Source organism: Pleurodeles waltl, chromosome 7 (assembly GCF_031143425.1).
Source record: "Pleurodeles waltl isolate 20211129_DDA chromosome 7, aPleWal1.hap1.20221129, whole genome shotgun sequence".
NCBI lineage: Eukaryota > Metazoa > Chordata > Amphibia > Caudata > Salamandridae > Pleurodeles > Pleurodeles waltl.
Window position 1 is genome coordinate 461,980,088 of NC_090446.1, and position 24,262 is coordinate 462,004,349.

Consider the following 24,262-nt stretch of genomic DNA (forward strand, 5'->3'; position numbering starts at 1 on the left):
GCTTAGTATGAGGTATGGTGCTCGCTATGTAACAGGGAATCTCCAGCGGCTCAGCGCCACACTAACACATGCAAACAACATTGAGAGCATTTCTCCATATAAGGGGATACCGCACTACCACCATCACAATCTAGGGAAAAAATGCACTCCATTGTCTATGAATGCTATTTGTTCACATTTGTTGTTACTCCAGAATCTCCAATTGTACATTTTCTATTCTCACGAAGGCAAGACAAGGGGGAGTTGATTACAGAAAGGTTGACTAGCCAATAATCCATGCATGAATTCAGAGAACTGTTTCTGCATTGCACAGAAGACCTCCACTAAAGTTAGGGCAAAGCTGACCTCCGGTATAATGACGATTATCAGTTTAGGCAGCCTGTTTAATAGACAAATTAAAGACACGGTAAATACAGAAGCAGATGTAAATTTTGTTTTTAGTTCTTTACAATATGTTGTTGTTATAAATATTTACTGTGCTGCTACAATCGAAATGTCTTAGTGCCATGTGATAATGTTTATAACATTTGAAACACCAATAAAAAGATTCCTGAAAAAAAAAAAGGAGAGATGTCTCAACAATAGGCAACATGTGATATATCATTATGAGCAAAGATACTGCACAAAAGGACTGCATTGACCTAGCATACAGCGTACATGCTGCAAAAATGTTTTAGTCCCTGAAAAAAAAAACTGTTTTCAGAAGATGTAGATCCATGAAGAACAATAGTCATGCACATGCATGTAATTTCAAAAACCAATAAAGATTTAGGCGGTCATTATGAACATGGCGGTCCGGACCGCCATATAATGTTCATGGCAAGACCTCCACAGGCGGAACTCCGCCACCGCCAGGCTTCAGCTGCCATGCAGCCTGGCAATGGCGGAGCTCCTTATCCAACACGGCAGCACAGCAAGAAGCGCTGCCCGCCAGATAATGTACCTGTTTTCCTCCAGCCTTTCCCTGGCTGTTTAGCCCACCAGGCAAAGGCTGGTGGAATGGGTGCCCTGGGGCCAACCCTGGGGGCCCCTGCACTGCCCATTCTCTTGGCATGGGCAGTGCAGGGGATCCCCGTGCACAGCCCCATCGCGCATGTCACTGCCCGATTTAATGGCAGTGATATGTGCGACGGGTGCTGCTGCAACCGCCGCACTGCTACATTGCCTCCAGCTCCATGTGGAGCCGGCGGCAATGTACAGGCCCTGCATTCTGCTGGCCCGGTGGGCGGAAACACTGTTCCTGCCAGCCGGCCCAGCGGAATGTTGTTTATTTGGCCGGCGGGTCTTTTTTAGACCGCCAGCACCAAACTCGGTGGGATTTCCCGCCAAGTTCGTAATGACCCCCTTAATCTTGTCTGTCCATCACAACCCAGAACATGCCTGCAGTCCCAAAATAAGCCACCCACCCAGCAAACAACCTTGCATGATGGCATACATTGAGCATGTAATGATTTTAGTCATAATATGTGACATGTGGACCAGTTTATATGTATATGTGACAATCACATTCCATGTTAAGTACATTCCATCCATGGGTGTGACATGGGCATTGTAGTCAATACATGAAACAAATATCAGTAGTTAACATGTATAATTCTATCACAAAATGAAGCCTTAACATACGCATCCTTGTCGGGCATGTATAAGAACCCCTGTCAACAGTTGTCACAGACATTGTACATGTGTGTGAAGGAGTATGTGCCATACAAGCTTACATACCCAGACGTACCTCCACAAGGCAGGGGAATATTGATCCTGTGTAGTACCTAAAACCACACATCTGGAAACATGCATTTTACTAATTTCTACCCCAAAAAAGACACATTGGTGATATGCGCGATTTTTACACATGTTGCGCGTGAAACGACCAAGACACATATTTGCAACCTCATGTTTTGATAATGTGACTTCATGGGAAAATGCTGCATTTGTACTTTGTGTAAAAAAATGGCGCATTTCAAAAACCGTGCAGCATGTGCACAGAAAGTTATGTATTACATCCGGCATGATGCCAAACAGGATCTGCTGATTGAGTTTTGCTTTCATTTTCTGATCACAGTCTTTTTTTCTGTTTTAGAGGGAGGTTGTGAGAGTTTGGAGGCTGAGAGAACTGTAGGGCTTTTGGAGTGGTGTGTTGTGCTGTGTTGTGTCCCTGTATTGTTTCTTGTGTCCCTTTGGTGTCTAGTAATTGTTTTGTCTATTGTGTTACCATTGTACTGTGGGACGTTTGTGTTAGGGTTAGTTTAGTAGTTCGGTCAGTTGGGGTTATGGTATTTTTTTTTTTTTAGGTGGGTAGGGTGCTTTAAGAGTGTAGGATGTCGGGGATGGGAAGGTCCAGTCATTCTGGTGAAGATGAGGTGGGGGGTTGGTTTAGTTGGTCTTGCAGTCCCTCTCCCACATGGTGGCTGAGGTTGGAAGGACCATCTGGGGCTACCAGACCGAGGCCAGGAAGTTGTGTTGATACAAGGTTCTATCCCAAATGAATCGCATTTTCAAGGTGGAGAAGCCAGTCCTTCAGCTCAAGCATCGATGGGCAGACCTGATTGCACTTGAGGCAGACCTACTGGACTTCTACTGCTACTGCATGTCTGTTAGAAATATGCCCAATTTTTAGCAAGGAAAGTATCTGGACAGCCCAGTGTGATAAGTCAGTTCTGTGTAAATGCAAGCATCAGTGAAGCAACATGCTGTAGGAATATTTCAAGTAACTCAGCTTTTCCCCAGGATGGTATGTTAGATCTCTTTCACACTGGGATGATGTGTAGAAATGTTGACACTGCTGTGTGATGGACGTATAGTACATTTCCACATGAAAATATGTCCAGTGAGGAATTTCCATATGTCGTATGTTGCATAGTCTTGTACATGATATGATGAAAGTGATGCAGGAGTCATGTGAACAAGCCTGATGGCCAGCTTTACAAGGTCTTAGTACCTCTTAGTGCCACATTAGCATCATTTTGTTTTACTCTAATGTGGAGTTAAGGAGGCCGTCCTCCTTCGCCATATTTATAAAGTGGTGCATTGAAAGCAACCCCTTGCCCCACATTACAGCTGTGCCTGGCATAATTTATGCAAGGGGGCGTCCGGCGGTGGGAGGCCCGTAAAAATTGCACAGTGAAATTTTAAATATTCACTGCGCGATTTTTAACATCATTTTTAACGCCAGTTCAGAGCAGGTGTTTAAATGACTCACCCATTTCTATCTAAGGGCCTCCCTTTACTTTGCTGGATTTGCTCGATAATTTATGGTGCTAATCGTGCAAAGTACCAGAATAGCACCATAAATAAAGGCGCTATTGTCCTACCATGCACCATGGTGAGCTGTTTTGTAAATACAGCACTACCACTGTGTTGTTAGGTGCCCGTAGGTGGGTGCAAGAAAAGTCACGTATCACAGCTGATGCACCACTTACTTGTGAATCTGGCCCTGAGTGTGTCCCATATGTACTGGGTGACATGACAATTTTCCATGTTTGCTAAAAGACAGACTGATGAAACCTATGCAAAACTGTGTACAATGTGGCTGATACTTACCATACCAAGCTCACCTATGAAATGTTTTTTAACATATACAAATCATTTAGCCTATTTGTTGGGTTATCTTCATCTAAAGTCACCTATGTACTTCATGTAAATCTGTGTGATGTGCACAATGTTACCATGCTGTTAATTGTTCAACATCCACAACGCACAATACTGTACGCCTTCTGTGGTGATAGTTTGGTGTAAAATGTGACATGGTTAGCTGTGATGATCTTGAACCTTTGCATGTATGACGTTATAGTCCTCATATGCAAAACATGGATGCAGACTGATTTTCTGCATATGTGTTTGACATGAGATTCTACTAGCACAAAATGCCCTGCTGTCTACTTGTGCTGGTAGAGACTTGTAAATATTGGTCATGTTATAAGAGTACCAAGACCATTGTTGACTGTTGATAAATGTCCATGTATATAGCAATCTGACATACATTTGGACAATGTTCATGTGTTGTATGGTAAATATGTGACTGCATTATGTGTTCCACATGGCACACGCCTACTACCTACATGATGATGTTTATAATGCTTTAAATAGTACCCAGACGATGCTGTATATTGGGCAGGTACAACAAATCAGTACTACACACATCTCAACCAGCATGATGGTGTCATTCCCCATACTCATTGTCGTTAGTCACTGCATATGGCAACACTTGTGATCCTCAAATATCAAGACTTGTGTGAGAGCTGAGACTTGCATATACATCCTTGTCAGACCACATTCCATCTTTTCACACATTCCCTGTCAGTGAAGGACCTGTAAGTGTTCATGATGTGATTTAATCTGCTTCACAATGTGTGAAGCATTAGTCAGTGCTGACCAAAATTCATAATGCAGAATAGGTGTATGACATCTGTACCCCCACGTATGAGATGGTGGCGCTCAGTGCTGTAGTGCTACACGCAAAGATCATGTTTTGGACCACTAAACAAAGTATGATAAACATAGTGCTAGACATGATGCTACTTTTGGATTCTCCCCTCACTTATGACACAAGGAACCTGGTTCAGAGCTGTGTTGATATGTGGCATATCTCAACTTCCTCTGTGTGACATGTGTGACTGGAGTTCCCATCAATATCCCATGACATATGTTTAATAGACCTTTTCCATGTAGCAAGTGGTTAGACAATATCCCTGCCAGAGCAGGCACAAACTGTTGTGAGCCTACCTGTCGGTAGCGCTCTTTGCTCAGATTTCACTTGTACATGCAATAGGAGCATGGGTCTAAGTTGCATGAATGAGGGTCAAAGAAGAGCTATCCCACATGATGAGTATAACATACCATGGACACATGGATGCTGTGTCTGATAATAGTTGACAATGGTGTCATTGTCCTTAAGAGATGAAAAAGGACATTGCTAATCTATTGGTCCACAGTTGATACATGAGACACCCTGAATAAGTTCAATTTCTAGGAAGCTTTAATATGGGCCAAATTGGCTATACTTTGTATATAAAACCTTATTAGTTAAATGTCTATATCAATGTCATAACTTTGCAGTTTCTTATTTTCACTGCATGTCTGTCATGTGTCTGACAGACAGTAGCCTAGCATGTCCTCTTTTTCGTGCAGCTGCCAACACGACCCTTGATGAAGAGCACAATTTCGCAAGAAGGGCTGAGCATTTTTGCCAAATCAAGCAGGTCCACAAGGGGTACAGAAAGATAGAGGCAATCTATGACCAGGAAAAGAGCTCTGGGAGGTGGAAGGCTTTCCCACTAGAGGGACAAGGAAGCAACATTGTGGGTTCCAACAACCAACCAGCAAGCAGGTCTGCATGAAGAGATGTAGGAGGACCATCTGGAGCAGGACCATCCTCAGCACCTATGCCACCAAATGTTCTGCAACCACCGGCAGGATCACAGCCAGGGCAACAGCATGTAGAGCCACCCTTAAGTATAATAAATAACATACAGGCCAACCAGTGGAAGAAATGATGAAGAGGACTTGTCATTTTGACTGTTTTCCCTTTCCTCTGTTCGAACTGTAAAATGTTATTGTTTGGGGTTTTCTTAGTTAGTTGGAGCAGGTAAGTTAATTTAGTGTAGATATATTTAGGTCATAGTTGTTCTTTATTAGGGGGATGGGGTTGGATGGGCATGTGGGTGTTAGTAAGGGATGGGGGGGCAGATGTTTTAGGGATATGTTCCATGTTTAAAAACAAATAAAAAAATCTTTTTTAAAAAATTTCTTTAGCACGTATGTATAGTTAGTAAATGTTTAGTTTTAGTCACTGTTGCCTTTGTCAATGGATGTGATTAAGGGGGGGGGGGTTGGTGTTCAATTGTGGTGTCTGATGTTTAGAATGGGTTAGGCTAAGCTAAGATAGTTGTAGTCATATGATTTTCTAAGTTAGGTTAGGTTAGCATAGTTTAGTTAGGTAGCGTGATTGGTGTGTTCTTTGACTTAAAATTGTTGTAAAATAAATATTGTTGTACCATACAGCTTCCCCCATATCATGTCTATTGTGTAGGCGATAGCATGGTCATTCAGTTAAATTTTGGTACAATCCATTGACCTGAGCAGCAGTACTTTGTACATATATGTTAACATTTGTATCACCTGTGTTGAGCTTCCTGTCAGGCGACTAATAGTGTGATGTCAGCTTGTGAAGACTAATTTCTGCAAGGTATGTGTTACTCTGGTTGTGGATGAATAAACATCCTGTCACAAGTCTTAAGATGTTAACTTACAATGTGGGTTAACATTATGGAACTAGCTCTGTCAATGGAATAATTGTCAATGGAGTCCCCCAACATCAAGGTTTTGGGACAGGGTCACTCATAGCTGGCCCTCACAATTTTACACATGTATCATGTCATTGTCATATAGATGGTGTGATGGAACTAATGGCTTTGCATTGCCCACCCACATGTGTATTTGTGATCAGGTGTCACAATACACCCATGCTACAGGACACATGTCATGCTTGGAGAGCTTATGTATTACTTGGTTACCAACATAGTTCTCAGTCATCTTAATCATGTTCCAGTCAGTATTAGGTGACATTGTTCCATCGACATTTATACACATATCCCTTTGGGAGGTACTCAGTGGCATATGTGCAATGCAATGACACCCCGATTCCATAGTTTAGCGCAACAATGCTGTGGTGATGACTTCTTAAACATATGTACAAATGGACACAATGGCACTGTGGGTGCCACAACCCAAATTTACAGGTGTAGCTCCCCTGCAGCAGGGTGATGCCGTAAAGGGACATTCAATGGGTGGTGATTAGGCCAGGGCCAAACACAAATTATGAAGTTCAACCCAGCATCAGCCATACCATGATACGTGTACCTGAGGCAAATATGAACTGACTCACATCAGCCCATGGGTGTGGTTTGCATGACACATTTATCCGGAAGACAATTATTGTTTCAAAGATTGGCTTTTACTATGTGTGCCCAGTTTTCCTACACACATGGGGAGTAGAAAGATACAAAATAGACTTTTGTTTTACTGAAGGGTACACCTTCCTGCATATACTGCAACAAACACCTGCAGGCCTGCCACACATTGCAGCACGGTGCTAGGATGCCAGCATTGGTGCTGGGCTGCATATTATACACATTAGCTACTATAGGCACACAAATGATGTTTGCACTATTTCATATGTCCTCATCCTGCACTTTGTATAAGACACACCTCAGCATATTAACTTCACTTTTAGAAATGCACAACTCCATATCTATGTACACATCCCCTGCATTGTTTTAAAATCACATGATGATTTCCACTCAAATACTTTCGACCTCAAACACAGATTGACACAGATCATGTGTAAAGTGCATTTATGTACATTTCCAAATGTCATGTACTGATTCAGTTCATTGCACAGGAAATAGACCCCATCAAATGTCCCGATTCATTAGATTTCTAAAGAGGTAGGGGGCATGTAAGGAAACATGTGTGGAAGAGGAATGATTCAGTCAGGAGGTAGTCACATTTCCATTAGTCAGGATGGGCCACATTGACAGTTTTATAGGTCATATTGGTCAACACGGGTAAGATAAGTGGGGATGTCCATTCTTTTAGCGACACTGGCATGATCTTGAACACAAAGCTAAAGAGAAACTGTGCACAAGCCACAGACTGCAGCTACCAGGATGTCTCATGAGTGAAAATAGTTTGTCCCACATCTTCATCCTCTGATGTGTGCGGCACACACATCAGGGGCAGAAGAAGTGGAATCGTAGGTCCTACTACATGTCATCTGCAGGAAAATGAAAGGCATCACTGCAGTAAGGAGGACCTGCTGGTTTCTCAACACAACAGCAATGTCACAGTGTTAGTCGGCTAAGTGCTCCTTGATGGATACCAGCTCTTGCTGCATGGACTGCATGACAGTGAGCATTTCCCCCACACTGTTGGCAACCTTGCTGTCACCACTTTGGTAGGGCATTTGTTTGTGCCTCTGCCTAAGGATGCCAGTGATTTCAGCCATGGACTGCTTCAGTCCATTCAGCGAGGAGTGATTGCAGCTGAGTTGTCCCTATTGGGACTGAGGCACCTCTGTACTTCAGCTAAGCTGCCCGCCATGGTCTCCATCCTCACTAACGTATCTCGTGCCAGCTCCCACTGGACTCCTACTGCTTGATTTTGGAAAACTATGTCAGGGTCCTAGGAGTCCAGGGCTGTGTGTGAGCTGGCAGGTGGTGTGCTCTGTTGGGTGAGTCATGTGGAGAACCTGCATCGCTGTGTGTCCTCCCTGCATTCAGAGATGGTGACTGAATGGAACCCAGGATCTGCTGTATGATGTCTGGATTGATGGTAGCAAGCTGGTCATCAAGATCATCTTGGAAGTCCAGGACAGGCATTTCTTCTGTCTCGGGAATGAGATGGAAATATGTCACTGTTGTCCTGTACTAGCTATTATATTTCGTCCAAAGTAGAAATTTTAATTTTGCCTAATTTAGTTGCCACAGAGCCACACATCAAGTCCCCAATTCACACACCCCTGGGTGCACACAGTGCCACCAGAACATGTGTTTAGATAACCCTCTGTTGACACATTGTGCAAGTCCACATGTTCTAGTCTTGTCATCTCTCAGTTAAGAAGTTTTTCATTTGCAGCTGCATGTGATCCTTTTCTTGCTGCACATTGCATGGCATTTGGATGCCATGGGAGTTGTTCGTGGTGTACCCATGCAACACCCCTGGAATCAGGGAGAATCAGTTACATTGCCATCCTGTCTGGTCTCTATGCCAACCCTCTTGCTTTGTAAAGGTGATGCAAGGGGGTTATAGTAATCATGCATCCTTCATGTAATTTCTTGTTTTGTGTGCATTATCCTGCACCAACCCTAGCAAGATGCACAACCTTGTGTGTATGTGTCCATACAAGGAGGTGTCCCTTCGTACCCAAAAGGTATCATAGCTTCAGCACAGGCCCCCTTTCAGTATGTTGCTGATGTGTCTGCATTGGCACATGCCAGCAAAATGTGCAGCAGCCCAACTGGTAGGAACAGTGGAGCCCCATCATTTGTGTGCAAGTTATATTGTTGCCATTTCCCAATGGTAAGGACAGGCCTTTCCCAGCCCTTGGTGCCCACTGCACAACATACCTGGTCCGAGTTGCCCACTGTGAGTCAGAAATGGCTAGGTTGTGCAGTTGACACAGTACAGGTAGTGAACTGACAGTAGTGAGGTGGTCTGAGCACATAGGGGCGAGGGTCAGTGGACATTACATGCATTTGATGGTTAACCATTAGCTTTCCCCCATGCAACCCAGAAGCATGCACACAGTGCCTCCAAAGTGCCTCCACTTAATGTAATTTGTTAGTTACAGTACTGTCCTCTACTGCTCCTTGTCCTGTGTTAGTTGTGCCTTCTGGATTGCTGCAGTGTCCTGTCCCTGGATTCCTTCCACCACCTCATCTAGGATGACTTCTGCCACAATCTCCTCCAGCTCATCCAGCTGCTCCAGGGGGTGCTGGGCTTCCACCTCCTATCTGCAGTGCTGCCTTTCTGTTAATAGTCAGTTTCTATTTGGTTCTGCGCTTGCAATCATGTCAGCTCTTCTTTCAATCCACCACAGTTATTCTGACCTCTGCCACACTGTTGACTTTATCAACTATGGTCTGCGAAATGGCCTCCTTTGTACCTATTGGCAATTTAGAGGGAAGAAAGAGCTGGTGTTGGTGTTCTGTCACCTCTGTGATCGGTATTTTATTCTTCTCCTGACTGAACCTGCACTTCCACTTTCATTTCACCTTCTCCTGTGAGTGTGCATAGACATCCTGACTGGTACCTGGCTCATTGGGGTCTCTCTGGGGTCTCTCCTGTCCAATATCCTTCATTTTCCTAGTTTCAGGCTTCTGTTTGGCAGGCCTTTGTCTGGACGGTTTTGGCAGAAAAGTGCTGCAAATCCGGTTAGCGCCACTTTTCCAGCAAAAGAGACATCTTCTTTGATGACAAGCCACTTACGTTAGCACCATTTTTTGTGGTGATAAGTTTCCTTATCGCCATTTAGTGCAATGTAAATTTGACGCATACAGGGCGCAAGGAAATATCATAGTGTGACATTCACTTTTTTGCTGCAAAACTGCGCTAGCACAGTTTTGTGCCATTTCTTGTGAATCTGGGCACATTTGGAGTAGTGCAATATGAAGTGTGGTACTTGCCCAAGATGGGAGGGTGCATGCAATGAAATTGTCAGAGCCTAGTGATACGTGGGACTCACCTTGTATTGCATTAAGAAAATCTAAATCAAAATAATTTCAAAAGAGAGTATCAGGAAAAGCAAATTCAATGCAGGGTATGCTCAAGTGACTAAAGGGCATTGCAACGGGTTCTTTATCTCCGAGTAGGATAGATATTGGAATAATTCGATAGGCGCAGTTTGAGGGGGATGAATGATTTATTTATTTGTTATCAAGGTTGGGTTTTCTTTTGTCTATGTTTGTTCCACCGGTTTAACTTCCTGTTATGTTCACCCAGTATCCCTCTCTCCTTCACAGGCTCCGTTCGGGTTCCCGCTGTGGTCTGGTCCTGATTTGAAGGGATTCCTGTCTGGTCCTGAGTGGAAGTAGCAGAGTGTCTCCCAAAATAAAGACAGAATGAAAATAGGTAAGTGTAGAGGTAAGTAAAGTTTATAGCGGGTTAATAGGGGTGAGGGTAGGTGCATGTGGTTGGGGTGAGGTAACTGTCATTCACTCGGTGTGCATCATCTTCCCGTTTCTCTCTCTTCTCGAGAGGGTGGTTCCTTTTTTTATCTCTCTCTTTTTTCTCTTTGGGCTTCTTGTGAGGTTAAGAGGGGGGGGGGGGGCGGTTACTGCGGCTATCCCCGACTTAAAGGGTTTCTCCTTCCTTACAGGACCTTCCTTTTTCCCTCCCGGTAATCCCCCTTTTTGCCCCTATTCCCCATAACCACTGAGGCAGGAATCCCCAGTTCTGGTACGAACGTACCTGTAGGGGCCACGCCCCTCCGGGGACGCGGCCGGCTGTCTCGTGGTCTCCCGACTTTGCTTCGCCAGGGCCGGGAGGCGCCCTGGGGTTTTCCTCCGTCCCTCGCGGTTCTTTTCCCGTGTCGGACTTCGGTTCCTTGTTCGTCGGCTCTCGGCTCTCTCGCTCTCTCTGTCCGGTTCGTTCTAGTTCCTCCGTCTCTTGCTTGCCTCCTTCCCCTAGTCCGTCGTCTTTTTCTAGTCTCTCAATGCGGCTTCTTCCGGCTGCTGTCACGCCCCCGAGGCTTTCGCTCGTGCCCCGGGGGTATGGCCACTCGATCCCGGTAGCCGTACTGGGAGCTGTTTCGGTGGACGCCCCGCTACACATCCCCTCCCTTGAATGGGGCTGTTCAAGACCCAGATGGCCCGGGAATCTGGACAAATAATCTGCCTGACCCATAAGATCCCCAGGGAGATGGCAAACCTGAAAGGAGAAAGGTTGAAGCTCCATGAACCATCTCAGAATTCGAACGTTGGTATCTTTATTCCTCGAGAGCCAGGTAAGAGGAGCGTGGTCCGTATACAACAAAAAAGATCTTCCTAGGAGGTAGTATTGTAAGCTCTCGATCGCCAACTTGATGGCGAGACACTCACGTTCAATTATGGGCTACTTCTGTTCTCGGGGAAAAGGTTTCTACTTATAAAGACTACTGGGTGACTTATGCCGTCCTTATCTTTCTGGAAAAGTACAGCCCCCAGTCCCACATCCGAGGCATCCGTTTGTAGATGAAACAGGAGATCAAACTTAGGACACTTTAAAACAGGTTGGGTAGTAAGACACCGTTGTAGGGTATGGTAACTATGGGACTGCGCTGGGTTGAGACTTGAGATGTTTTTAGGCTGCCCTTTCTTCAATAAGTCTGTCAGGGGTGCTGCTAAGGTGGAGTAGTGTGGTATAAATCTCCGATAGTACCCCACTAGGCCTAGGAACGAACGGATCTTTCTTTGAAGTGGAGGTGTTTATGCATAAAATGGCCTCTATTTTATTCATTTGTGGTCTAATGATACCTCTCCCTATATGATATCCCAGGTAGGAGATCTCATTAAAGGCCAACCGGCATTTAGATGGGTTGGCTGTCAGTCCTGCTTTCTGTAGGGCTGTAAGTATTTTATCTAAATGTAACAAATGGTCACTCCACTTTTCGCTATAAATGACGATGTCATCCAGATAGGCGGCTGCATATCCGGTATGAGGTCGTAAGATGGTATCTATGAGTCGCTGGAAGGTGGCGGGTGCCCCATGTAACCCGAAAGGGAGAACATTAAAATGATATAGGCCTGAGGAGGTAGAGAAGGCCGTTTTTTCTTTATCTGCCTGTGCTAAAGGAATTTGCCAGTAGCCTTTAGTCAGATCAAGGGTAGACATGTATTTGGCCTTCCCTAATTTCTCTAGGAGTTCGTCTACCCGTGGAAGGGGATACGTGTCAAATTGAGATACGGCATTGACTTGTCTAAAATCAATACAAAAGCGTATAGACCCATCCGGTTTCGGCACTAACACCACCGGAGAACACCAGGGACTTTGGGAAGGCTCGATAATACCCAGATCTAACATCTTCTCTATTTCCTTCTCTACCAGAACCTTTCTAGCTTCGGGGATACGATAGGGCCGCAACCGAACTACCTTCCCCGGTTGAGTTATAATTTGATGTTGTACTAGGGTGGTTTTACCCGGGGTTGGTGAAAACACATGGGAATGACCGTTGAGGAGTAGGGTTAATTGTCTGTTCTGTTGAGACGTGATTTCTGTATTCCTATGGGGTTCCTCGGGCTCAGGGGGTCGGTCAGTGGGACACCATCCTATTTCTAGCTCCTTGACTGTATTAACTAAACATCCCGTGATCTGGCCTACTATAGGTTCCTCCCATTTTTTTAGCAGATTGACATGAAAGATCTGTGACCTTTTTGGATTGGTCGAGAGTTGGACATTGTAGGTAACAGGAGTTACCACTCCTATCACCTGATAGGGCCCCTGCCATTTTGCCAACAGTTTGTTATCTGAACTGGGGAGAAGTATCAATACTCTGTCCCCTTCTTTAATGGTTCGCAATTGCGTGTTCCTATCGTAATATTGTTTTTGTTTAACCTGGGCCCTCTCCATATGTTCCCTAACGTTCTCCCATACGGTTTGTATTCGGAGTTTTAAGTCGCTGGTATATTCCAAAAGGGCTTTTTTCCCGTCTTCTTCCTCCTCCCACTGCTCTGCTGCCATGTCCAATAATGTCCTAGGTTGTCGCCGGAACAACAATTCGAACGGGCTGTGTCCCGTAGATGCTTGTTCATGTCTTCTGATGGCGTACAATACTAACGGGAGCTTCCTATCCCAATCTTTACCTGATTCTGAAATTGATTTCTTTAGGAGAGTTTTCAGGGTGCGGTTATATCTCTCGACCAACCCCGCCGTTCTCAACTGTTTAATCCCCAGCAGTTGACAAACCTGTGCCATTAAATTGGACATGAACTGGGTCCCTTGGTCGGTTAAAATTTCTCGGGGAAATCCTATCCGGGAAAAGAATCCTATCATGGCATTAGCAACACTCTTGGTGTTAATACTGGTGATGGGGATGGCCTCGGGGTATCTAGTGGCGTAGTCTACCAATACTAGTATATAACGGTATCCTTTAGATGAAGGAAGAAGAGGACCTACGATGTCCATTCCTATTCTGGAAAAGGGCACGTCAATAATGGGGAGGGGCTGCAACGGGGCTCTTCTCTTTGGGCCGGGATCGATCAATTGACATTTAGGGCACTGTTGACAGAATTTTCTGATCTGAGAGAAGACCCCAGGCCAGTAGAACCTTCATAACAGGTATTCTTCTGTCTTTTCTCTCCCATAGTGACCACCCCCTGGTTGACTGTGGGCCAGGTGTAATACCTGCAACCTATAAGGTTCGGGTACTAGTAGCTGTTTCTTTTCCCTCCTATTAGGGCCAGTGATTCGATATAACAGATTTTTATCTATCGTAAAAGATGGACCCGTATCGTTGGGACTTCGGGGTCTGGCAGTTTTCCATGCATTAATCAAACTCGGATCTTCCCTTTGACAACTACGGAAGGGAGGAAGACCGATAAGGGTATGGACCCGTGTAATTACCCCATCGTGGCTCGAATCCCCTTGTGCATAGGATTTCCTTGTTTCTCGTTTTTCTCTTCTCGTGGGTTTGTATCGTACAACCGGAGGTTGAATTGGTAGGTTAAAGAAGGGAGCGCTCCTCCACCAGGTACTCATGTCTTCTTTATTCCTTGTACTGTCCAGAAGTATCGAAAAGTCTTTAAAATCTGTTCCTATGATGGCTTCCTCAACCAGTCGTTCAACCACCCCCATCCGTATGGGGGTCTCTTTTCCTTCCCATGAAAGGGTGGCCCAGATTAGGGGATATTCTCTTGTTTCCCCATGTATGCAACAAATGGATACCGTGAGTCCCGGGGTGAAGGCATGACTGTTTATTAAATCGGCTCTAATTACGGACTGACTGCAGCCTGAGTCGATGAGGGCCACAGTTAACCTCCCATTCATTAATAGTTCTTTCTTGTACTGGGTTTCTTTTCCCCCTGTGAAGAAGACCCTTCCTCTGGTAACCCCTATCTCCATCGGTTCAGGTTTTTCAGTTTTTAGGGGACAAACCCGGGCAATGTGACCCCACTCTCCGCAACTAAAACATTGAGGTTGCTGTATGTACGGTTCTCAGTTGCTCGAGTTTTTCCTAGGTCTTCTACCGATCTTCGCCCTAAGGACGAGGTTTGTCCAGAATTCTGTCGGATTGGATTAGGTGGTGTACGTGGGAGGGGCGTCTTGAACTCGAGGGAGCGGTGGAAGGCACAGGCCAGCTCAATGGTAGTGTTTGTATCAGGGTTCGGGTGTTGCTTGATCCAGTTGCGGGTATTGGTGGGGAGGGAGTCTAGATATTGCTCTAAAAGGACAACCTCAATGATATCCTCCCTATTAGTCCCAATGGGTCCTAGCCATTTGAGACCCAAATCTTTAATCCGAAAGTATAATGCCCTGGGATTCTCGGAGGGTCCCACTTGGCTTTCCCAAACCTGACCCGGTAATGTTCTGTGTCAAAGCCCACCCGCTCCAGGATACTCTTTTTAATGTCCTGATATGGTGTTGTGCCACCCGGGTTTACCGCTTGGTACGGGGCTTGGAGTGTCCCCGTCAGTAAAGGAGCGATGTACTGTCCCCATCGATCTTGAGGCCAGGTGGCGGAAGTGGCAACGCGTTCAAAGTTGGTAAAGAAGGCGTCCGGGTCTTCGCCTTCCTGATACCTCTGTAAAACTGAGCTGGGTACGTTCGGATGTACTCGAGTGGCCGCAATGGTATCCGTGAGGCTTTTTAGTGCATTCTCATGTACCAACTGGTTGTTGGCCATGATGGTGGCCTGACTTTTAAGGGCATTCTGTAGGGCTTCTCGTTCCACTTTTGCTTCTTTCTGCTGCTCCTCCCACACGATTTGCAGGTGTCGTTGACCCTCAGCTAATTGCTGCATCATGTCAGCTATTGTAGGGGTACCCTCCATGTTCTCTATCGATCCTTTCGCCTATTCCAATATCCCACTTCTGACACCACTGTAACGGGTTCTTTATCTCCGAGTAGGATAGATATTGGAATAATTCGATAGGCGCAGTTTGAGGGGAATGAATGATTTATTTATTCGTTATCAAGGTTGGGTTTTCTTTTGTCTCTGTTTGTTCCACCGGTTTAACTTCCTGTTATGTTCACCCAGTATCCCTCTCTCCTTCTCAGGCTCCGTTCGGGTTCCCGCTGTGGTCCGGTCCTGATTTGAAGGGATTCCTGTCTGGTCCTGAGTGGAAGTAACAGAGTGTCTCCCAAAATAAAGACAGAATGAAAATAGGTAAGTGTAGAGGTAAGTAAAGTTTATAGCGGGTTAATAGGGGTGAGGGTAGGTGCATGTGGTTGGGGTGAGGTAACTGTCATTCACTCGGTGTGCATCATCTTCCCGTGTTGTGCCTAGGTTTCTCTCTCTTCTCGAGAGGGTGGTTCCTTTTTATATCTCTCTCCTTTTTCTCTTTGGGCTTCTTGTGAGGTTAAGAGGGGGGGGGCGGTTACTGCGGCTATCACCGACTTAAAGGGTTTCTCCTTCCTTACAGGACCTTCCTTTTTCCCTTCCGGTAATCCCCCTTTTAGCCCCTATTCCCCATAACCACTAAGGCAGGAATCCCCAGTTCTGGTATGAACGTACCTGTAGGGGCCACGCCCCTCCGGGGACGCGGCCGGCTGTCTCGTGGTCTCCCGACTTTGCTTCGGCAGGGCCGGGAGTCGCCCTGGGGTTTTTCTCCGTCCCTCGCGGTTCTTTTCCCGTGTCGGACTTCGGTTCCTTGTTCGCCGGCTCTCGGCTCTCTCGCTCTCTCTGTCCGGTTCGTTCTAGTTCCTCCGTCTCTTGCTTGCCTCCTTCCCCTAGTCCGTCGTCTTTTTCTAGTCTCTCAATGCGGCTTCTTCCGGCTGCTGTCACGCCCCAGAGGCTTTCGCTCGTGCCCCGGGGGTATGGCCACTCGATCCCGGTAGCCGTACTGGGAGCTGCTTCGGTGGACGCCCGGCTACAGGCATATTTATACTTATTTTGCACCGAATTTGTGTCAGTTTTTTTATGCAAATTTGGTGCAAAACGAACTCCATATTTATACATTGGCGCTTGACCCGTCTAGAGAGAAATTTATGGAGTTAAAGTAATTTTTGGGACTTGGAAACGTACCTTGCATTAATGAGATGCAAGGTAGGCATCCCGGTGCAAAAAATGACTCTATGGCCTTAGCGCCTTAGTTAGCCCCCATGCTAAAATCATGCACGGGTGGATGAGGGGTCAAATAATGGTGCAAAGCTTGCTTTGCACCATTATTTAATGCCTCGGTCAAGGCAGCGTTAGGGAGCCTGTGGGCCATTTCCATGGTGGAACACCATGGAATAAGCTCACAGGTGCCCTCCCCATGCCCCAGGGACACCCCCACCCACACCAGAGGGACAGCGGAGGATGGGGGACTCCATCCCAGGTAAGTATAGGTAAGTACAGGTAAGTATTTTATTTTTTAAAGTGCCTTCGGGGCCCTGAAATGGGCCCCCCTAAATGGCACAGGGTGCAATGGCCATGCCCAAGGGACACTGGTTCCCTGTGCTGGCCATTGGTGTGGTGGGCATGACTCCTGTCTTTTCTAAGACAGGAGTCATGTGGTATGGATGATTTTGCGTCTGAAGATGACACTAGGCTGGTTAGAGTCCTTTTTTTAACTCTAACCTGCCTAACATAAAGTTTTGGTGCAAAACCCCCTTCTCCCATACTGCCACCACCACCCGGCTAACGTCATTTTTTTTACACTAGCCCACCATATGCACTGACTTGCACCATTCCATAAATATGGTGCCCAGCTGTTGCTCAGGAATGGTGCAAGCCGGTTCAAAACTTTTTGGTGTAAAACTGTGTTAGTGCAGTTTTGCAATAAATAGTATAAATATGCCACTTACTGTGCTTTTAGGGATGCCCGTTGCCTCTGCTCATTTTGTGGAAGATAAGATACGAAAGTGGACCTCAAAGGCAAAAAATCCACATACTTGCAGATGTTATCCTGCTGACATTAACAGACCTGGTGCATTCTATTGTTAGAGTGACAGATGTTTTGGAGCCCTATGACCAAATCTCCAGCTTTAAATTATATCTTGGAAGTAATAGATTTTAACGTGAGATTTGGTGTGGCTACTGTGGAACAGATTGCATTGATCTTCCGGTTCAAGGAAGCAAAACATAAGATGAACTATTTAGGTAATCAGTATAATCCACCCCTATAAACCTTGTACAGAGCTATCTAGATCTTTTTAGGGATGCAAAAAGATATCTCCAGTGGAGGCTTTTTTTTCGTATCATGGATAGGATAGTGGAAATAAGAATGAATATTTTTCCTATATTGCTATACCTGTTTCAGGTCCTCCTGACGATGCCTCCCAAACAGAAGTCAGCAAATACTCAGTTGGCCTAATATACCTTTATATGGATAAGGAAGTAGCCCTGATTTTCTAAGAAATTGTTGTATTTTCCCAAAGCTACAGGTGCGGAGTCTTCTTGATTTCCAAAAATACTGTATGGTAGGCCAATTGAGGACAGCTCTAGGTTGGTCCCTATGACCTACAGAAAAACACTGGTCACACATGGACTGTGCTGTTAATAATAGAACTCTTTGGCACATATTGTGACACCCTACAACAGGATTGCACATACGTCCTATAACTCAATCACCGCTGGAAATGAGGAGCAAAACATTGAGGGAGTTGGGGATCATGACCCACACCACAAAACACTAAAAACCTGAGTTCAGACTCGGAGGGATTTTTTCTTGCATGGAGATAAATTGACTGTGGAATGCTAGGTAATCTGTTCTGTGGTGGTAAAATTAGATAATTTGACAACCTTATGAAAACATTCTCGGTAGATGAACAGGAAAGTCTTAAGTCTAAATGTGCCATTGAGCAATACACCTGGGAAATAGGGAGGAATGACAGACAGACGTGATAGCCAATGAAAAATTGTATTGTGAAGAAGGTGACAGTGGTCCACAGGAGAGTTGCCCAATTTACAAATGTGAATTACTTGTTTGTTTACAAATAAATAAAATGTATTTACAAAGTATATTTTTCAAAAAATATAAGTACTTTCCAAATTACAGTATACTGTAGATGAAATCATTTTCAAAGTTAAAGTACCACATTATCATCAACAAGAGCTAAAAACCTTACCTTCTCCAGCAATTAATTTCTCCAGGAACTCTTCCCAGGGTCCAGGGTCTGGGTTCACCATAGCCATTTGGACACTGAAACATCTTTGGCATTGCGGGCATTGCAGGCAAGATAAATGACCTGTGAGGTATATGAAAGAAGTCAGCAATGACCTGCAAGAATTCAATAATCAAAGTCAGGTACAGGGCCAAAAAAGGTACTCAAACATCTTTGACCATTCACATGCCATCTCTTAGCCCTTGCATCTCACACATGAACCTTCGTTGTCTCACCCTTTTTGAGCAATTACTGTGGTCAGATACCTTACAGTGTTTGTCCCAAAAGATTTTTGGAAGAAGCTGGACAGAGAGATGGGTCTTTATCACCCGTGGGGAAGGGATTGCAAGTAATATCTCAGTTCCTAGAGAAGATAAGAAAGATTACATTTCAGATGTTTACCGTGTTTTCACCTTAATAAATCCTGAAGTTTTCAGAAGGATGACCAGCGTGCCTACTTTATGCCCTGCAGCTTCTCACTGCCAGATTACTCAAAGACTTCTATAAAGATTCCCTTGACTCTGACACTGCTACACCACTACCTCGACAGTGAGATGCCTCGCACCATCCATTATAGCTGCGGCAAAGACTGCGGTCCTACACAATTTTATACAACTGCCTTATCAACAGAACTAAAAATATTATTCTCAGTCCCTCTCTGTCTCCCAAATACTGTCATGGTAAAAGTGAATTACTCAATATAATATATAGTTGCTTTACCAAGAGGCACTAACCCAGAAAGTACAGCTAGCCACAACTTTTGTTGCAGGCTTAAGAAAAATGGCCCATTTTCTTCAGGCATAAAGTACACCTGCTCATTGTATATGACTGATTCACATTCAAATGATTATGCCTGCTCCACAAATACCAATATATTCTGCCTCTCTGCCAATCAATAAACAAGCTATGCACTCTTAAGCCTATAGTACCCAGAGATTTAAAATATTTCTCCTTCTAGAAGCTGTAAACTTTGGTACGCATGCCTCTCCTTTTTGAAAACATGAATCAAAAATGCTAGGTATTAATTAGAGCAGTAGTTTTTAAGACCTGTGCTCTCTAAAAGGCAATAAATCAGTGCCCACAGATACAGACACCTATATTGAATTATATAGCTGCCATTAACCCCCCACTACCATGTGGCAGCCAGAGGCACTGCAAGGTTCTGGTCAGCCCTGTATCGAAGCCTAGCATCAGCACTATTTCTAGCAGCACCTGCTCCTGCTTGATATTGTATTTTGTATCTGTTGCTCTTTGTACCTGATGGAATGCCAGGCAAGGCACACTCCAGGAAAGGTACCCGGTTATATATGGTATTCTGCTTGCATTTTTCCTCGTCACCATTATTCATGATCATGTCCACAATTTCACTGACCCAGGTTGTTCCTCTGGAAAACATGGGAAGCCCTAATGTTACTCAGCAGGGACCACAGGATCCTGAGACTATTTTATGTATCCTATGTATCACAAAGGTTCACATTCAAAATGCACCAGTTGTGAGTGTGACACTGTAACCTATGATGTACAATCCATCTTGAGATTTCTTGAGACTAACTTACTGACGCTGTGTCATGACCACACAAACATGCCAAGTCAAAACAAAGAAGTGCATGAGAAAAGCAAAGAGATATCCTCAGTGGAGACAGCAAAGCCCAAACTGGAAGAAGGTTTGCAGAGTAATCTTGCGCTTATTTCAAAAGAAGAATCAAGAAGAGAAGATCCAAGATGGCCGCTGTGAGTCCTGAAGGTTAGTTACAGTTCTAGTCTTGCAATCGGTTGGTTGCTAGGTTACGAGCTCTCCAGCTGGAAGCCTTGCACTTCAACTGAGGTCTGACAGGAATCAGCTGTGTGGAGAGAGAGCGCGCTTCAGAACAGAAACTCCTGTGAGGTAAAATTACATTTGAAGATTATATTACAGAAAAAAGATAAATATGGTGAAGGTTATTTCAAAGAGTTTGATAGTAGACCGTTCTTGTGGAAGTCGGCAAGGCTACAAAGTTAATGTATGAATTAACCTTATGTTTACAAGGTTCTTGTTTAAGATATTAAAGTCAAAGAAAAAACGAACTTTAAAAGAGCAAGTATCTACAAATGTCAAGTTTATAAACAAAGGCCAAATTTAAAGGAGAAACGAACTGTTAACAAATAAGCATTTACAAATTCAATGGTAATAAACCAAAACAGAGTTTAAAAGAGAAACAAACTTAAATAAACAAGCATTTACAACTACAAGTTATCGACAGATGTCGAAGTAAGGAAGGAGAAACTAACTGTAATAAACAAGCATTTACAAATACAAGTTATCAACAAATGTCGAAGTAAGAAAGGAGAAACGAACTTTAATAAACAAGCATTTACAAATACAAGTATTGACAGAAGTCACAATAAGACAGGAGAAATGAAATAACATCAGCTGATTTGAAGAACGCATTATCACCAACTATATATATATATATATATAGCAACTTAAAACCAATCTCTAACAAAGGTTGAGAAGTTCTTCCAGAATCAGTAATAAGCATTTTTTTAAGAAGAGCTATCATTTATAGAGAGAAGCAAGGCTACAGAGAACTCAGGGTGAGTGAAGAAATAATAGAATTAAAGAGAATTAAGTGTTGAGAGTAGAAAGTGAAAAAACTGATGTTGTATGTCCCTAGTAATTGCGACTGTGACTCTTGCAGGTGCTGTATCCAATCTTAGATGTGAAGAGGCAGACTGAGTACTGGCGTTCATCATCTCTGTGGCAGTCTCTCTACCATCCCATTCCCCTTTCCCCCTCCGGGGTACTCAGCACAAAGGATTAATATTAGTTGTGAGTAGCTCGGGTCGGGACTGAGGAGTTGTCTTCTGCTTCTGAGGAAATCGAATAGAAGTATCCTGACAGATTGAAGTGCCGTCACCCTAATTTTAGGGAAAAAAACAAAAGCATTAGCCACCGTTTTGGAAGGGTTACAGAAACAATTAAATAACACCATAGAAGAAACAGTCCAAATAAAACAGCGAATAAATGACTTAGGGAACACCGCTAAATCAAATGAATCTGTGTTTTCACAAATCCCTAGCCCTTCACAGTCTGCAGGTATATCCACTCAAGTAATTCAGGCGGTTTCCCCTATTATTCCTTTGGCTCAACCGGAGCGCTTCGGTGGGGATCCTAATAAGGCGCAGATTTTTCTGACCCAATGCTCATTGCATTTTTTATGTAGACCAGTCATTTTTTCCGAAGACCAGTCCAAAGTGGCATTTATATTGTCTTATCTGACAGGAGATGCGGCCGCATGGTCCATGCCAATAATTTCCAGAAATGATCCTGTTTTATATAATTTCCAAAATTTCAAGGAAGAGTTCTTAAGAATATTTGATCGGCGAACTGCAGCTCAAGCCACTGACAATGAACTACTGGAAATCAGGCAAGGTAATAAAGATCTAGTAGCCTATCTGGCTCATTTCAATAAACTCATTGTAGAGACTGCCTGTCCGGAGTCAAAAAGAGCCACCATATTTTATCGTGGACTGAGAGATGAATTGAAAGATGCCTTAGCACAAGTTCCAAATAGACCCACCGAAATTTCGGAGTTAATTGATCTTGTGTTACAGATTGACCACCGGTTAACTGAACGAAGAGCAGAAAAGAGAAGAGAGATCGACCATTTCCCCTGAGAATTGATCGTGTAAGAAATGATCATACGAGAGCCGGAGAAGGGATAACGATAGAAGAACCAATGCAAATTGGTTCCATCCGAGGTCCTTTATCTAAGGAAGAAAAAGAGAAAAGAAGAGTGAATCAACTATGTTTATATTGCGGTGCATCTGGGCATTTTGTTAAAAACTGTCCCAAGAAACCCAAAGCTCTTCAGTCGGGAAAAGGCCAGCTTCATCAGTAGAGGGAGTTGCCCTGATGAAAGCAGAACCCAAGACAACTCCTTTAGATCAACGAGTGGCGAATACCTTACAAACCGATGCGCCACATTTGGTACAAACAGTATCAGTTAAGACCCTTGAGAAGGAAATTCAAGGGATCTCAGTTATGATAGACTCTGGAGCTACGGGCAACTTCTGTGATATTAAATACGCTCGTAAAATGGGTATTCGATTTATAAAGAAATCTACTTTGGAAGTAGTAAGAGCTGTGGATGGAACCAATCTTTCTTCAGGACCCATTTCCCATGAGACCGAACCAATTCATTTGCAAGGTTTTGGTGGACATCAGGAGCAGATAATCTTTAATTTGATAGATGCTCCACAATTTCAACTCATTTTGGGTCTGCCCTGGCTTACAGAACATAATCCACAAATTGATTGGAGCAAAAGAACGATCAAGATGAATTCCTCTTACTGCAAAGAGAATTGCTTTCATGATGGAGTGGAAGTGTCCACCAAGTCCCAAGCGGCCTGTTTATCATTACACTCTTCAATGATCTGTACACTAAAGACAGCAGAAATCCCAAAAGAATATGAGGATTTAGTCGCCGTTTTTGATGAAAAGGAGGCTGAGAAATTGCCACCACATCGACCCTACGACTGCAAAATTGAACTGGAGCCAGGTGCGATATTGCCATGTAGCAGAATATACACATTGACCGAAGCAGAGAATCAACATTTAAAGGAGTATTTGGATCAATATCTTGCTAATGGTTTTATTCGTCCTTCTGAATCTCCAGTGTCATCCCCACTATTTTTCATACCAAAGAAGGATGGGAGTCTTCGAACTTGCATTGATTATCGAGCCCTCAATCAGGTTACCATCAAGAATCAATACCCACTGCCTTTAGTGTCAGTTTTATTAGATCAAGTAAAGAATGCTAGAATCTACACCAAATTGGACCTGCGAGGAGCATATCATTTGATTCGAGTGGCTTCAGGGGATGAATGGAAAACCGCTTTTCGGACTCGATACGGATTATTTGAATATCAAGTGATGCCTTATGGGTTATGCAATGCTCCCGCTACCTTCCAGCATTTCGTTAATGATATATTACGAGAATTCCTCGACCGGATTGCCGTGGTTTATATAGATGACATTTTAATCTTTTCCGACAATCTACAGGAGCACATTTCCCATGTTCGATCCATCCTCACAAGGTTGCAAGAAAACCATCTCTATGTAAAATTGGAGAAGTGTGCATTTCATGTGGAACGAGTTGAGTTCTTAGGATTCATTTTGTCACCAGAAGGCGTTAGTATGGATCCTGCCAAGATAAAGACAGTGCAACATTGGCCTTCTCCTTGCAATGTCAAAGAGATCCAGAGTTTCTTGGGGTTTGCTAATTTTTATCGAAGATTCATATCCAATTTTTCTCAAACAGTTACACCCATTACTCGATTGTTGAAGAAAGGAGTGAAGTTTGAGTGGACAAAAGAAGCTGAAAATGCTTTTAATTTTTTGAAGAATTCCTTCGTCTCAGCTCCAATCTTGCTTCACCCCAATCCAGATGAGCCATATTATGTGGAGGCAGATGCTTCAGATGTTGCCATAGGAGGTATCCTT

At 44.1% G+C, this 24,262-nt stretch overlaps 1 pseudogene; it reads right to left on the minus strand.

The window, feature by feature from the left end:
• The window catches only part of LOC138246895 (sulfotransferase 1 family member D1-like), a 428,858-nt pseudogene that overhangs the window by 400,286 nt on the left and 4,310 nt on the right, over window positions 1-24,262 (minus strand).